The 13,779-nt window shown below is 46.9% G+C and overlaps 1 pseudogene across 1 annotated transcript; it reads right to left on the minus strand.

The window, feature by feature from the left end:
• Positions 1–8,028: 8,028 nt before the first annotated feature.
• On the minus strand, positions 8,029–8,651 carry LOC122683535 (annotated as a pseudogene). The gene has a single exon (XR_006337770.1). The product of XR_006337770.1 is annotated as a 60S ribosomal protein L18a-like (transcript).
• Positions 8,652–13,779: the final 5,128 nt, after the last annotated feature.

Below are 13,779 nucleotides of genomic sequence, written 5' to 3' on the forward strand. Positions count from 1 at the left end.
GTGAGGATGCTGAGGTCCCAGGAGTTCTGCTTCCATCCCAAGGACAGCTCGGCTATGCTGTGCCTGTTACTTTCGGGGCTCTTCCTACTGACCCCGAGTCCCCTGTGTTCCAAGGTCAGATGCTTGAGAAAGAACATGATGAAACAGCCAAGAGGAACTTAGAGGTCAGAGCTCTCTGTTCTCCTCTGGCTTGGATCCACCTCGCCCATGGGACCTTAAGTTTGGCGGGCCTCAGAATTACCAAACACGTGAAGCTAACCAGCCTTGGCCTTCTTCTCATCAGAAGAGTCCTCTTTCCTCTGGTTCCTGAACCCTCCAGCTTTCTCTAGCAGTCTGAAGTTCAATGACTGAACCACGACGTAATTAATGATGGTAGTAAGTAGCATGGAGTACCTCCAGTGTTGGGGGCGCGCTCGACCTATATTAGATACTCTATTTACTCCTCAAGGAAACCTATGAAGATTATTATGCTAATTTATTGGTGATGAGGCTGAGGTTCTGTGAGGTTCAGCTGCTTGTCTAAGATCATTCATCGATTAGAGTTTGGATTTGATTCTAGACTTTGAAGTGTGTTCCCTACAGGACACTGTGAGAATGGCCACCTTCCTCGGGAATTGCAGGACAAGTACTCTCACCCAGCATATGGGGTCCATTAAGAAACTGTGTTCCATCCAGGCTGTGCCATCACGTGGGTGTGTGACAGGGAAAGTCTCCTAACCTTCAGAACACCACCGTCCTCCTCTACAGGGTGAAGGTTTCAGCCACATTTCAGGCCCCTGCTGTGCCAAGGTTCCCCCGAATCTACTCACAGGGAGGAAGGAGGCGTTGCATCTGTAAGCTCCCGGGAGAAGGGAAGGTTAAGTAGGGGAGGGGGAGGCTGATCAGGTTTTCTCACAGTTTTGGAGGAATGGGTCAGGCTGGACTCTGATAAACTGCACGTGTAGATGAGCGGTGTGCCTGAGGCAGACTGGGGACAAGTCTGACCGCCCTCCAGTTGTCCTTTGGGCTCTAGTTGGTGGAGTGAAAGCTGGAGGCCCTGTTCTGAGTCCCCACCGTCTTCTTTCACCCTGTTCGTCTCTTCTTTAGCCCACCTGGCCTTGAGCTGAGGTCCCCACAGGCTTTGGTAACCTTCACGTGGGAGTCAGCAATGCCAGGGGCAGGGTGTAGGTGGGGAAGGAAGGAAACAAACACCTGGGCTCTGGGCTCCACCCAAATGGATTCCTCTCCTCACCACTGGGGGCCAGACCCTTCCGCTCCCTGGAGCCTCATGTTCCTGTGCTAACTAGATCCTCTTCTCACCCTTCCCAGCGCTCCTTGTCACCCAGACTTCTCCAGGGCAGTGCAACGGGCCTACCTGTACCTGAGCTCCCTGCATCCATCCGTACAACTTGCCCAGAAGAACATTTTCCCAAAGCCTGTGTCCCCGGCTGTGAGCTGCTCTCTGAACACCCAAATAAAGCAAAAGCTGTGACCGAACCAGATTCCTTTGCCTGATGTTCAGCGAGCCAAACGCTGGGATGCTGAGGTTTGCTGCAGAGAAAGGGTTTACTCACGAGACAGTCAAATGGGAAAATGGGAAAACAAATCTCAAAACCCCTTGCTGAAGTCGAGGAGCTCGGGATATCTATGGGATAAAGCTGAGCCCTGGGGAGTGTGGGGGAAGGTGATTGGAAATAAGAAAAGGTGAGGCAATCATTGTCCTGCATAGCTGAAACTAATCAAAGCCTTTCGCCTGGGCTACATGTTCAGAAAATGGTGATGGTAGCACCTTCTGAGGGTGAATTTTGAACCCTCTGATGTCAAAATGTCATGGAACGGACACACAAATAGCCAGTTGAAGGGTTGGTGATCTTAACCAGTCCTGACTGGCTCAAGCTCAAACTAGACACAGCTGACTCAAAAAAGTTCCTGAAAAACAACTTGGCAAACAATTAGGCTACGTGACACTTGAAGTTTGTTTTTTTTTTTTTTTTGCAAGTTTTTCCTAACCACAATTAAAGCGAGCTTGATCAGTGAAGGCAGGTTACAGGTTTAATGGATTCTGGCTGATAATTATGTTCTGTTTCAAAGCTACTATTTGTTGACGGTCTGTTAATGTCCCAGGCATTTTAATAGCAGCCTTAGGTAGTTTATCTAACTTGATTTATTCCTCACCACCCTGTGAGTCAGCTAGCATTACCGCATTTGCTTTGAGAAAATTGTTGTTCAGAGTCTGAGCTGCCCAGTTACCCAGCTAGTGAAAGGCAGAGACCATAGTCCTATCACTTTTCCTGATTGAAAGAAGAACTTTGCTTTCTCAAGGCTATTTATCAGGACTGTGCTTTCTTAACTAAAAGTTAAAATGTGCATCCTTTTTTTAATCAGTATTTTTTTAATTGAAGTAAGCTTGATTTACACTGTTTTGTTCACTTCTGCTATAGAGCTGCTGCTGCTAAGTCACTTCAGTCGTGTCCGACTCTGTGCGACCCCATAGACGGCAGCCCACCAGGCTCCTCTGTCCCGGGATTCTCCAGGCAAGAACACTGGAGTGGGTTACCATTTCCTTCTCCAATGCTTGAAAGTGAAAAATGAAAGTAAAATCGCTCAGTCGCGTCCGACTCTGCTTTATAGCAAAGTGATTCAATTATACATATATGTACATTCTTTTTAATATTCCTTTCCACTGTGCTGTATCATAGGATGTTAAATATAGTTCCCTGTGCTATACAGTAGGACCTTGTTGTTTATCCACTCTGTGTATAGAAACTTACACCTGCTAACCCCAGCCTCCTACTCCTTTCCTTCCCTGGTGTCCTCTCCCGTGGCAACCACCCGTCTGTTCTGTGTGTCGGTTTCACAGGCTCATTTGAAAACACGCCTTCTCATCAGATATAGTGTGCAGTGGGGCCTCTAATAGAACATCCGAGGTCATGATTGTCTCAGATGAACTGGGACTGTGTTGGCATCCATATTTCACAACTGCCTCTTGTCCCATCTCCCACAAGCCCCACGTTGGAGGGTGAGTATCAGCTAGCCATTACGAAGGAAGGGACATGATGAAATAAGTCATCCCAGTCAGGCTGCTGTGTTGGCTGAGTTGTGTTTTGTTTTACTCTGTGGTGAACAGGGAAGGGCCTCAAATCACGGAGTAGCTTGAGAGATTTCCTGTTTTTCCTATCACTGTTTTTAGGGGGATGTTAGCTTGTGCGTGCATGCTAAGTCACTTCCGTCGTGTCCGACTCTTTGTGACCCCATGGACTGTAGCCCCACCAGGCTCCTCTGTCAATGGGATTCTCCAGGAGTGGGTTGCCGTGCCCTCCTCCAGGGGATCTTCCCGACCCAGGGATGGAACCCCCATCTCTTAATGTCTTCTGCATTGGCGGGCAGGTTCTTTACCGTGGGTGCCACCTGGGAAACCTGAATGTTAACATAGGCTATTGCTAATTTGACAAGCATTCTTTTCCTGTTGAGCAAGGCATCCAAAGCCCCAGTTTTCCAGGAGGTTCAAAGCCCACCTCTGTCTGCACTCTTGCCAGAGCAGCACTGCGTGATTGCCTGTTAGCTTCGTTCTCCTCTTTAGTAATAGATTTTGTAAAGGAAGGTGATTAACACAAAAGAAAGTGTGGTGGGCTTTCTGGCTGGGAGGGTTTTCCGATTCCTCTGAAATCACACACCTGATAGCCGCCTCCTGCTCCAGGAGTGAGTAAAGTGATTCCTGGGCTTAAGGAGAGCCCTCCAGGTGGGGAGGAGATAACAGACCCAGGAATGCTCGCATCTCCCCACCCCCACTCAGCTCTCTTTTGGATTATACCTGAGGCAGGTGGCCCAGGCCCCGAAGGGCCTTAAAGTAACAGCTTGATGGTCTGCCCGCTGAGATTGCCTTCCCTGGATGGACGCCTGGTTTCTTACTGCTGCAGACTGAGACCCGTGCCTCCCCCGCCTCCTGTGTTCAACTCTGACCGCTGGGCTGCTCTTTCTCCTCTGTGGCCTGAGAAAGAGGACATGGGAAAAGGAAGGGTGATGCCCTGGAGGAGCTAGAAGCTCTGCATTTCTCACTGGGGTGGGGAGGGGATATTCTGAGGTTGGATTCTGGATCTTAAATATTTGGGAATCTGAGGGCAGAAGAAAGGGTGTGGAAGAAAAGGAGACATCCGTCAGACCTATAGGATCTGGAAAAAGAGGTCACAGCACTGCAGTTAGGGGACCCGTGTCCCAGGCCTGGTGAAGGGGGTGACACCAGCCCACAAGGGTGCCTTCCAGTCAGTTGAAAGACTTTTGATTTTAATGTTATACCAAGGAACTGACTTTAGATTTGTTAGTCTTCCACTGCATGAAATACTTGAATTTTCTCTGTCATCTTTGCTGTTTATTCATTTCGGAGCACCTTTTAATATGGTGAGAGAAAGGATGTGAACACACCGCAGCCCCCACACGCAGGTACGTTTACTCCTAATAAACCACTGAGACCAAGCTCTTGGTGGGCATGGGCGACTTGCCTTTGGTCAGGTCTCTGAGACTGAGTTTCCTCCTAGGAAAGTGTTGGAGAAAATACCTGCCTTGCTTTTCATATACGGCTGTTGTGAGGATTCCGTGGGCTGGTAGATTATTCATTTATGTCTTTCTCAACAGATACTTATCAAAAGCCTAATCTGTGCCCACCCTCCTCCAAACTTTCGGGGTTCTCAGTGAACCAGATAGACGAGAACCCTAATGTCAAAGCATTTACATTCCATAATGCATCCATGGTTTTCAATTGTTTTTAAATTGAAAATAATAGGTTATTTGTTATAATCTTAGCTGGAAATCCAATATGTAAAATAAGTAGAAAGGAAATAAGATCAGGGATTAAAGTTTTCTGCGTTTCTCTCAGCCCCAGTTTCCCCAGTGGACTTTGGGAACACCGTTTGGAGTGCTTTTAGAAATTCCTTCACATTCACTCAGCGTGTGAGAACTCATTGACTCCTGACTTTGCAAATAGTGTATGGGTAGGGCCACCCAGACCCCTTATGCTGGTGAGACTAGCATCGGAAGGAGCCTTCTCCCTGGGCCTGCAGAGTAAGGGGAGGGAGTGATCATTGGTGGGAGCTGCTGAGATTTAATGAGAACTGCAGCCGATGGAGAAGCTGCTTGCGTGGCTTCAGCAGAGGGACGCAGCTGCTGCCAGACCAAAGCCGGGCTGGAAGGGGCTCAGACCTCTGCTCCTCCCCCTCCCTTCTTCCCTCCCATTTCCTGCCAGTGTACTCCAGGGGTGGAATCGATCCAGAAGCCCGAGGCAAGGAACCCCTCCTGGTGCAGGCACAGAGCAAGGCGGGGATGGGTGGAAAGCTGACCTATCACCCCTGACAGTGCCCTGCGCTATGCCAGGCACCCTGTGAGGTGCTGCAGATACAAGATGGGTGAGCCGCAGCCCTGCTCTAGGACACAAGTCAGTCGTAACTCCAGGAGAGTGTGACGAAGACAAGTGCTGGCTTAGAATCACGTCCAGATGAAAATCAAATGACAGTTCAGAAAGAATCTAGAAGTTGGAATCCTCACACATAGTTCTACTTCTATGCACCAGTAGCCTCTGGACCAAAAACCTCATTGATAATTGATGCCTTCTTGTCTGTTTTTCTGACAGGGTCCTGCCAGGGAAATGCAGACCCTTGATCCTTCGATATTCAGTGACCTGGTCTCCTTGTCAGTAAAGACTGTCTTACTAATAGCATTAAAAGGTGTCGTCAATAACATAGTAGTAAGGAGTAGAGATAGACTCCCACGGCACCCCCATCCATGTGTCACGCCAGCTCAAGATGTTCTGTCATCTCAGAGGAGGCAAAACGGCTGCAACTGTGCAAAAGACGATAAACCACGAAACAAAATAGTACATGACATCTGCTACTTAAATAGTGAAACCTGAGCTGCGGCTTTATGGGTTTGGCAAACATGCCGCGTGTGTATCATTCTGAACACTGAAGATGAAGATAAACTATGTGTGGACTGGCTCCTGCATTAGATGATTTCTTTCCCATCTCAGTTTGTCTCCATCGTGGAGTAGAAGTGGAGATGGGTGTGGCAGGACACCTGTCACCTAAGTGCTGGTGACCCCTGTCCTGCAGTGACTGGCTGAAGGCAGATCCCAAGAAGCCCCAGGGGTCTGCTGGTTCCCTGAACCCACTGAGGGACCACCTGCTGACCAAGAGAGGACAAGAAACTTCAGCCTAAATATTGTAGCTCAGTCTCAAATTGAAGCTTCACTGGGATTGTTAGGGAAAATGGAAATAAATTCCCAGTCAGAGGGATGAAAAGAACTGGCTTTGGTCAGAAAAGATTTGTTGATGTTTCTAAATGCCAGCAAACACGTGGCCGGAATATCCGAAAAAGACTCCGAGATTCCATGATTCTGACGTGATTTTTGGAAGAATTTGAAACTAAGTCATTTCGTTAGCTGACCCTGAGTACCAGTTCTTTAAGGAAAAGGAAAAGGGACACATATTTTGGCAACATTCCTCCTGTGGCTGAGCCAGCCTGAGCCTCTGGGAAGGTTGGGGAGGTTTCAGTGAATTTTGTGGGCTCCCTTTGCAAAGCAAAACATGACCGAGGTGGCAATTGTGAATTCCTTTCTGAGCAGCAATTGAGACCAAAAGAGCAGAAAGTTCAGCTTGGAACACAGGCTGTTCTAGTTGATTTTGTTCTCGGGAGCTGCTATTTCCATTCACCGGACTGAGCTTTTTAAATGTGCACAGTAGAGAAGTCATCCAGCTGGGAGGGTGGGGAGAGGAGCCCCAGGAGGTGACAACAGCGTACACGTTGTTCAGCAGACGCACCAGCACAGCCAGGGCCGTGAGGGGTGTCGGCTGGGTTCTTGGACCGATGAGGGCTCTGCTCCGCTTCCGTCCTGGCTGCTCCCTGTGAGGAAAGCTGTGGCTCCTCCTTGTCTCCAGGGACTTGACAGGAACGAGGTGTTCCATGTTCCTGAGGAAAGAGTTCATGAACCTGAGGTTCCTTAGCAAGTAACGAGAGTTAGCGTGCTGAGAGTGTCAGGCTTCTTGATTGTCTTTTCTGTGACTGTGTAAATGGTACATTTTTTTTTTTCTTTGAAAACTGGAGGTTTAAAGGGCCAGTTTTATTCATGGAAGGCTTCCTTGGTGGCTCAGATGGTAAAGAATCCTCCTGAAATGCAGGAGACCCGGGTTCAGTCCTTGGGTCGGGAAGGTCCCCTGGAGAAGAAAATGGCAACCCACTCTGGTATTCTTGCCTTGAGAATCCTATGGACAGAGGAGCCTGGCAGGCTACAGTCCATGGGGTCGCAAAGAGTCAGACACGACTGAGTCTAAGACTTTATTCATGGAAAACCGGCTGGAAGAATGCTGTAGGGGTTAAGTGCCAAAGCACAGCTTCCTTCTCTTTTCCCCCTTTGAATCAAGTTAACCCATTTCGCTACTGAGTGTTGAAAAATAAGCCAGGGAAACTGCAGCTGGGCCTGTCAGAGAGGGAGGCAGGGAGCCCCTGACTCTGGGCAGGACAGGTGGGAAGGGGGTCGGGGTAGGGGGCAGGATGAGGGGGAGAAGCGGGGCACTTGCATCTTCCTGCTCCCAGTTTTCTTCATACAAAAGAAGGAATCCCCTCCTCGTTTCCCTGTTTCTCTCCACACACACCCCCACCTTGATCCTGGGTTGGGTGCCCTTCCACCAACTACTCATGTGTGCCAGGCAGGTTACATAACTTTCTGTTAAAGGGAAATCATAATAGTCTAGGCATTCTGAGAATTCCTGGAGACAGTCCGTCAGAAGCTCTTAGAACCATGGAGAAAACAGTAGTTTCTTGGCAAATGCTGGTAGACATCAGGGCTCCTCTTCCTGCTTCTGAGTTCTTCTGATTTCCCCAAGGCCCTTTGGTCACTGACTTGAGGCTGAGGGGGGCCCTGGGTACAAGCGGTTAACTGGGAAAGTGGAGAGGAAGAATTTGTCCATAGAGTCCTCACTTCTGGAAGCTGGTGAGAAGGTCAGTGACAACAGCTGACCCAGAGACCATAGTAAGCATTGAGGATTCAGTGATAAGGGGCCCTCACTTTTTTTTTTTTTTCCAGTTTTCCCACTAAGTTTTATTTGGGCAGACCCAAGGACAGAGGGCCTGCACCTAGAAGAAGGTGTTGGGCCTCTTGGTGGTGAAGCGTGGCTTGTGCTGGCGACGGAGGACCTGGTGGGGCAGTGGGAACTTGATCTTGGAGTCGTGGAGTCGTGGAACGGCTTGACCGCTGGTCGGGGCACTTGCTGGCTGCGATTTCCTCCACCTTCATGATCTGGACTGAGGGCCCGGGCTCGGTGCCGGGCACCCATGTCTCAGTAGCACTGGGTGACGGCGCCGGTGGTGGTCAGGTCCCGGCACTCCCGGCACATGTTGTGGGTGCCGCTGCGGGGGTCATAGTGTAGCCAGATGCCGAAGTTCTTCACTCACAGGGGAGATTTCTCCAACACCTGTCCACAGTAGATGATTTCCCCTGAGGATTTCTTCATCTTCAACTGAGACACAAAGTACCAGAAGCGGGACTTGGCAACAACATGATTAGGGGCAAAAATTCTCATGTGATAGAGGGGTGGCATGCGGCATTTGGGGGTCGGCAGGCAGCGCCCCACCACCTGATACTCTCGAGGCGTCCCTGAGGCCTTCATGGCGCTCTGTCCACGATTGCCGCCACCCTCGAAAAGGCCAGTGTGCGCTGTTGATTGGGCCACACAGAGGGAGTGCGGAGGCCCACAGATCTGTAGAGGATGATGATATGTAAGAAAGAAACCACATTGATGCAGAGAGAAGTATAATGAACAGTAGTAGAAAGTGAGGGACTACCTATAGGTTAGAAGTAACTCCAAAACTCAAGACTTGAGAAGACTCATTTGGGCTTGACCTGAGGCCATAGAGGCCTCCCAGGTGACACTAGTGGTAAAGAGCCCGCTTGCCAATGCAGGAGATGTGGGTTCAATCCCTGGGTGGGGAAAATCCCCTGGTGTAGGAAATGGCAACCCTTTCCAGTGTTTTTGCCTGGGAAATTCCATGGACCAAGGAGACTGGCAGGCTAGTCCACGGGACTGCAGAGTCAGACACGATGGAGTGACTGAGCACTTGAGGCTATAGAAAAGACTTTATTTCCCCAGTAGAACTGGGAGCTAAACTCAGTGGAACAGGGAAGAGCAGCAGGCCTTTGTAGGGAGAGTTTTGAGATGGAAAGGGTTAAGGTCAGAGATCAAGCAGAAGCAATCATTGCTGTCATTTTCACCATCAATAGCAAATATTTGCTGAATCTCTGGACAATTTTATCTCATAAGCAACACCCATGGACTTTGAAACCAGACTATTTACGTGGAACAACCCTACTTGTATAGTGTGTTTACTGTAATTTTTCAGAACACAGTGAAAACATTTATATTCTAAGTGACTGATTGAGGGGGTTTGCATGATAAATCTGTACTGAAGAGAAATGCATAGGAGAAATAGGGTAAAGGTTACAGTATTAATATTAAAAATGTTGCACTCCCCCCTGCCCCACACTGAAACATGAAATATGAAATGCTCCTTTAGCCTCTATGGCAAAGACAGTGCAATGCATTCACCAAGTTGCATGTCACTCAGTTCCTGGGCCAACAAGCAAATTACATTCCCAGTGCTCTTGCATCTAGTTGGAACTGTGAGGCTAGTTTGGGTCAGTTGAATATTAGTAGAAGTGATACAGCCATTTATGTTTCCTAGATCTTCTCCTCTTCTTTTTCCTTTCCAGGAGGCAGAGTCACAGATGGAAGGAGACTGGATCCTGCCCAGTCAATATCAGAATGTGAGGGGACTAGAAATAAAAGCACCTGTGGCTTGATGAAATTTTAGGGTTGTTTGTTGTAGAAGCCAGTGTTAACGACCCTGGATAATACTGCCTCAGACAGCAAAAATAAGCAATATTGAAATTCTATTATTAGAGTAACCATGGTGTTTCAGAGCAGTAATAAATTTCTTTTGCCTTAAGATTTTGGCATGTTCCTGCTAAAGTGAAAATATAGGAGTATTAATATATTAAGGGACTGAAGTTCATGATATTTGCTGCAGTCAGAGACACATAGAAAGGTGTGGATTCGTTCATTCATTTATTCAGTATTGAACAGGCACCTACTGTGTGCTAGACAATGGCTAGATGCTAGAAGTACTGACAGTTTTTCTGATGGGAGTTTGTGAAGGGTTTGTTCATTGGGATGGAGATTTTTTTAGGTCTAAATGAGAACCATCCGCTTGCTGGGGTGTTTGCTCCCTAGTTTTTGTTTCTCGGTCACACCCAGCAAGGGCAAGGGAAGAGTTCCAAACTATGAGCATCTGGGCCCACTCTTGGTGGTGCAAGTGGAGACAACTCCTTGGCAGAGAGGCCCTGGGCTGAGAGTGGGGAGGAGAAGAAATCCTTGTGTATCCAGTTTGGTGGGTAGGAGAGGCCTGTTTACTCATTTATGTTAGTTAAGACAGTCACGATTGGAGCCTGAAGGACTTCTGGGGAGCTTGGGATTCCTTGGAATTAGAATCTGTTAGAAGGTCTTGATGTCTAAAAATGATCGTTGGTATTAAAATAAGCAAAAGAAGCAGTGCAGTTTTTTCCCACCTGTAGTTATATGTCCTTTGAAATTCTTTTAGCCTTCTTAGTGTGATGGGCATTCTGAATAATGGGGTGAGGGACTGAAGCAGAATTTTAAAATATCATATGAGCAAATTCCATATGTATAGAAAGAGATAAAAGAATTACCTAACCGTTGACAGTTGTTTCACTTTTATGCATGAGGTCTTCCTTAAGAGAAGGATGAATGACCTACTCATTTTTTTTGTTTTTTGATGTGGACCATTTTTAAAGTCTTTATTGAATTTGTTACAATATTGTTCCTGTTTATGTTTTGGTTTTTTTGACAGTGGGATCTTAGCTCCCCGGCCAGGGATTGAACCTGCACCCCTTGCATTGGAAGATAAAATCTTAACCATTGGACCACCAGGGAAGTCCCTGCGTACTCTTAATTGTCAAGGATGAGACTCGAACAAGCTGATAACCTGGGAAAGGGGACAGAACATTTTGTATTTGATGAAGAGAGCCCTTCACTTACTATGTGGAGTTCCGGAGAAGCAGAGACCAATTGCATAAAGAGATCAGGCCTTCCTATGAGAAAGAAATGGGAATATTCTAGATCTGCTGAAGGCAGACTCCCGTTAGGCTGAACTGGAAGGCAGTTGAAGGTAGGAACACTTCCTAGATGACATGTTCACCCTGGCATGATTTTAAGCCTTTGCAGAAAAAAAAAGGCTGAGCATCAGAGGGTGGACTTGTGCCTGCCAAATGGAAGAGATGAAACCTTGGAACTATAACCCAGAGCAGGGACGAGCAATCATTAGCTGGAGCAGGGCCAGGAATGACTGGTACCAGTGGGCTGATGACAGCATCTAGTTCTTTCTCTCCCTCTTTCATCGTTTGATTTCTGGAAGCTCTTTGTGCTCTTGGACAATAAGGGGTGTGTGTTGTGAAACTGTGAGAGGGGAGGAGGCAGTGCTTGAGAGGACAGAAAGGGTATACAAAACTTGGAACAATTAAGTAAAAAAAAAATCGTCATCATATTTTCACTCACAATAGTTTTCAGGGGTCATGTAGACCATGCCAGCCTTCAGTATATCTAAATGAAGAATGGGATTGACATCTAGCCCCTAAATACATGCATTAAAGGAATATAGGGTGTGTAGCTATGGTGAAACAGATATTGGGGCACAGAATCTGTAGCTGCCCTTTGAGCTTGGTCTGGCCTGAACATGTGAACAAGATGAATAATACATAAGAACAATGAGATCTATTCATTTATCCAAGCTAGTTGTGAGAAACAGAAACCAAATTATCATTGTTGCAGTACTGACTTAAAGGAGAACAATTCATTTAAAACAGGTTCTTTGAAACTAGTTAACATACAGACTTCTTTTAAGGGAAAATATTTTACAGATTTCCACTACTGACTGAAATTGTCTCTACGATAATGATATTGTCTTTCTTTCCTTTCTTTTCTCCTTTTTTCTTGTGCTTGGGGACTCGTGGTGGTGTTTTATTCGCTAGGTCGTGTCCAACTCTTGTGACCCCATGGACTACTATAGTCCGCCAATCTCCTCTGTCCATGAGATTCTCCAGGCAAGAATACTGGAGTGGCTTGCCATTTCCTTCTCCAGGGGATCTTCCTGACCCAGGGATTGAACCTGGGTCTCCATGGAGATTCTTAAATCTTGAGTTTCTGATTTTTTAAAATCAGATTTGGAGGATTTCAACCATTATCTCTTCCAATCTTTTCTTTTATCACCACATTCACCCCAGTTAATCCAATAACATACAATTAAGTTGTTTGAAGTTGTTCCATAGCTCACTGATACTCTGTTTTATTTTTTCAGTTTTTCCCATTTCCCAGGGACTACTATCCTGTACAACCTGATGCCCAGTGTCTGAAAATCATTGTTTTATATGTTTTCACCCTGTTTCTTTCTTTTTTTTTTTTCAGTAATTCCAACAGGAAGGTACAGGTCTTGGCTATTCCAAGGTGAATGAAAGGTGAATGAAACCATCAAGAGTAACTTTCAAAACTCCTCTCTCAAAAAATAGGAACCATCTCTCTCCCAGAAGCCTTCAGGAAATGTCTCTTTCAGGTTCACTAATCATTAATGGTCATGTGTTGACTGCAAAGCCATAATTCTTGCAGCACATGACTAGCTCTGTGGTTCTGCTCAAACAATTCACCTGCCTTATACCCTCCCCAGCCACCAAAGTCCTGCCTTAGAGAAGCACAGTCTCCTCATCACAGACCCTGGGACAGTTTTGGGCACAGAGAGAAGCCTTACTGCTTGAAGGGTACTCACGAGACCAGCAGTATGGATACCACCTGGAAGTTTGTTAGAAATACAGAATTTCAGGCCTCCCCCTCCCCAACCTACTCAATCAGAATCTGTAGTTTAATAAGACCCCTGCATGCTCCATGTGTGGAGAAGGAAATGGCAATCCACTCCAGTATTCTTGTCTGGAGAATCCCGTGGACAGAGGAGCCTGGTGGGCTACAGTCCACAGGGTTGCAGAGAGTTGGATATGACTAGCGACTAAACAACAACAAAATGCTTCATGTGCACATTAAAGTTTGAGAAGTGCCATATTTAGGTCTAGGTGTCCTTCTGTGACTTCTCAGAGTCCTCTCTAGGGTAGTGATTCTTTAACTCAACAGCAGATGACCTGGGCAGTTTTGATCATTCCAGTGAGGTGTGTCTAGCCGTCTTATCGATGTTGTGACCCTTGTTAAGGTTGTATTGTCAACAAACATGTCTTCTTCAGACTTTTCACAACTTGGAGTCACACAGGGAAGTTTAGCTCTGAAGATCCCAGCTGCACCGCCGCATTGGATAAGCACAAGCTAGACACGAATATCCAAGGGGTGTGGCCTTGAATGTCAGAAGCACTGTACTTATGCTGTTCCACTGGGGTTATCAGGTGGCTACATATGATACTTTCAGGATCTTCACAGATAATATACTTCATTCTGTAATAGCTTAGGGACGTAGGCGTTATCTTATGGAAAGATGATAGTGACAGGTCTGAAATCTGACTTTCAGTTTTCTAATTTACAGGGCAAGAAAACTGGTTTCTCTAGACCTCACATTTTTGTAAATGGAAGGGATTAGACTGCTAGTGAAAGTGAAAGTGTTAGTCACTCAGTTGTGTTCGACTGTTTGTGACCCCATGGACTGTAGCCCACCAGGCTCCTCTCTCCATGGAATTCTCCAGGCAAGAATACTGGA

The sequence above is a fragment of the Cervus elaphus genome, chromosome 25 (assembly GCF_910594005.1).
Source record: "Cervus elaphus chromosome 25, mCerEla1.1, whole genome shotgun sequence".
NCBI classification, from domain to species: Eukaryota; Metazoa; Chordata; class Mammalia; order Artiodactyla; family Cervidae; genus Cervus; species Cervus elaphus.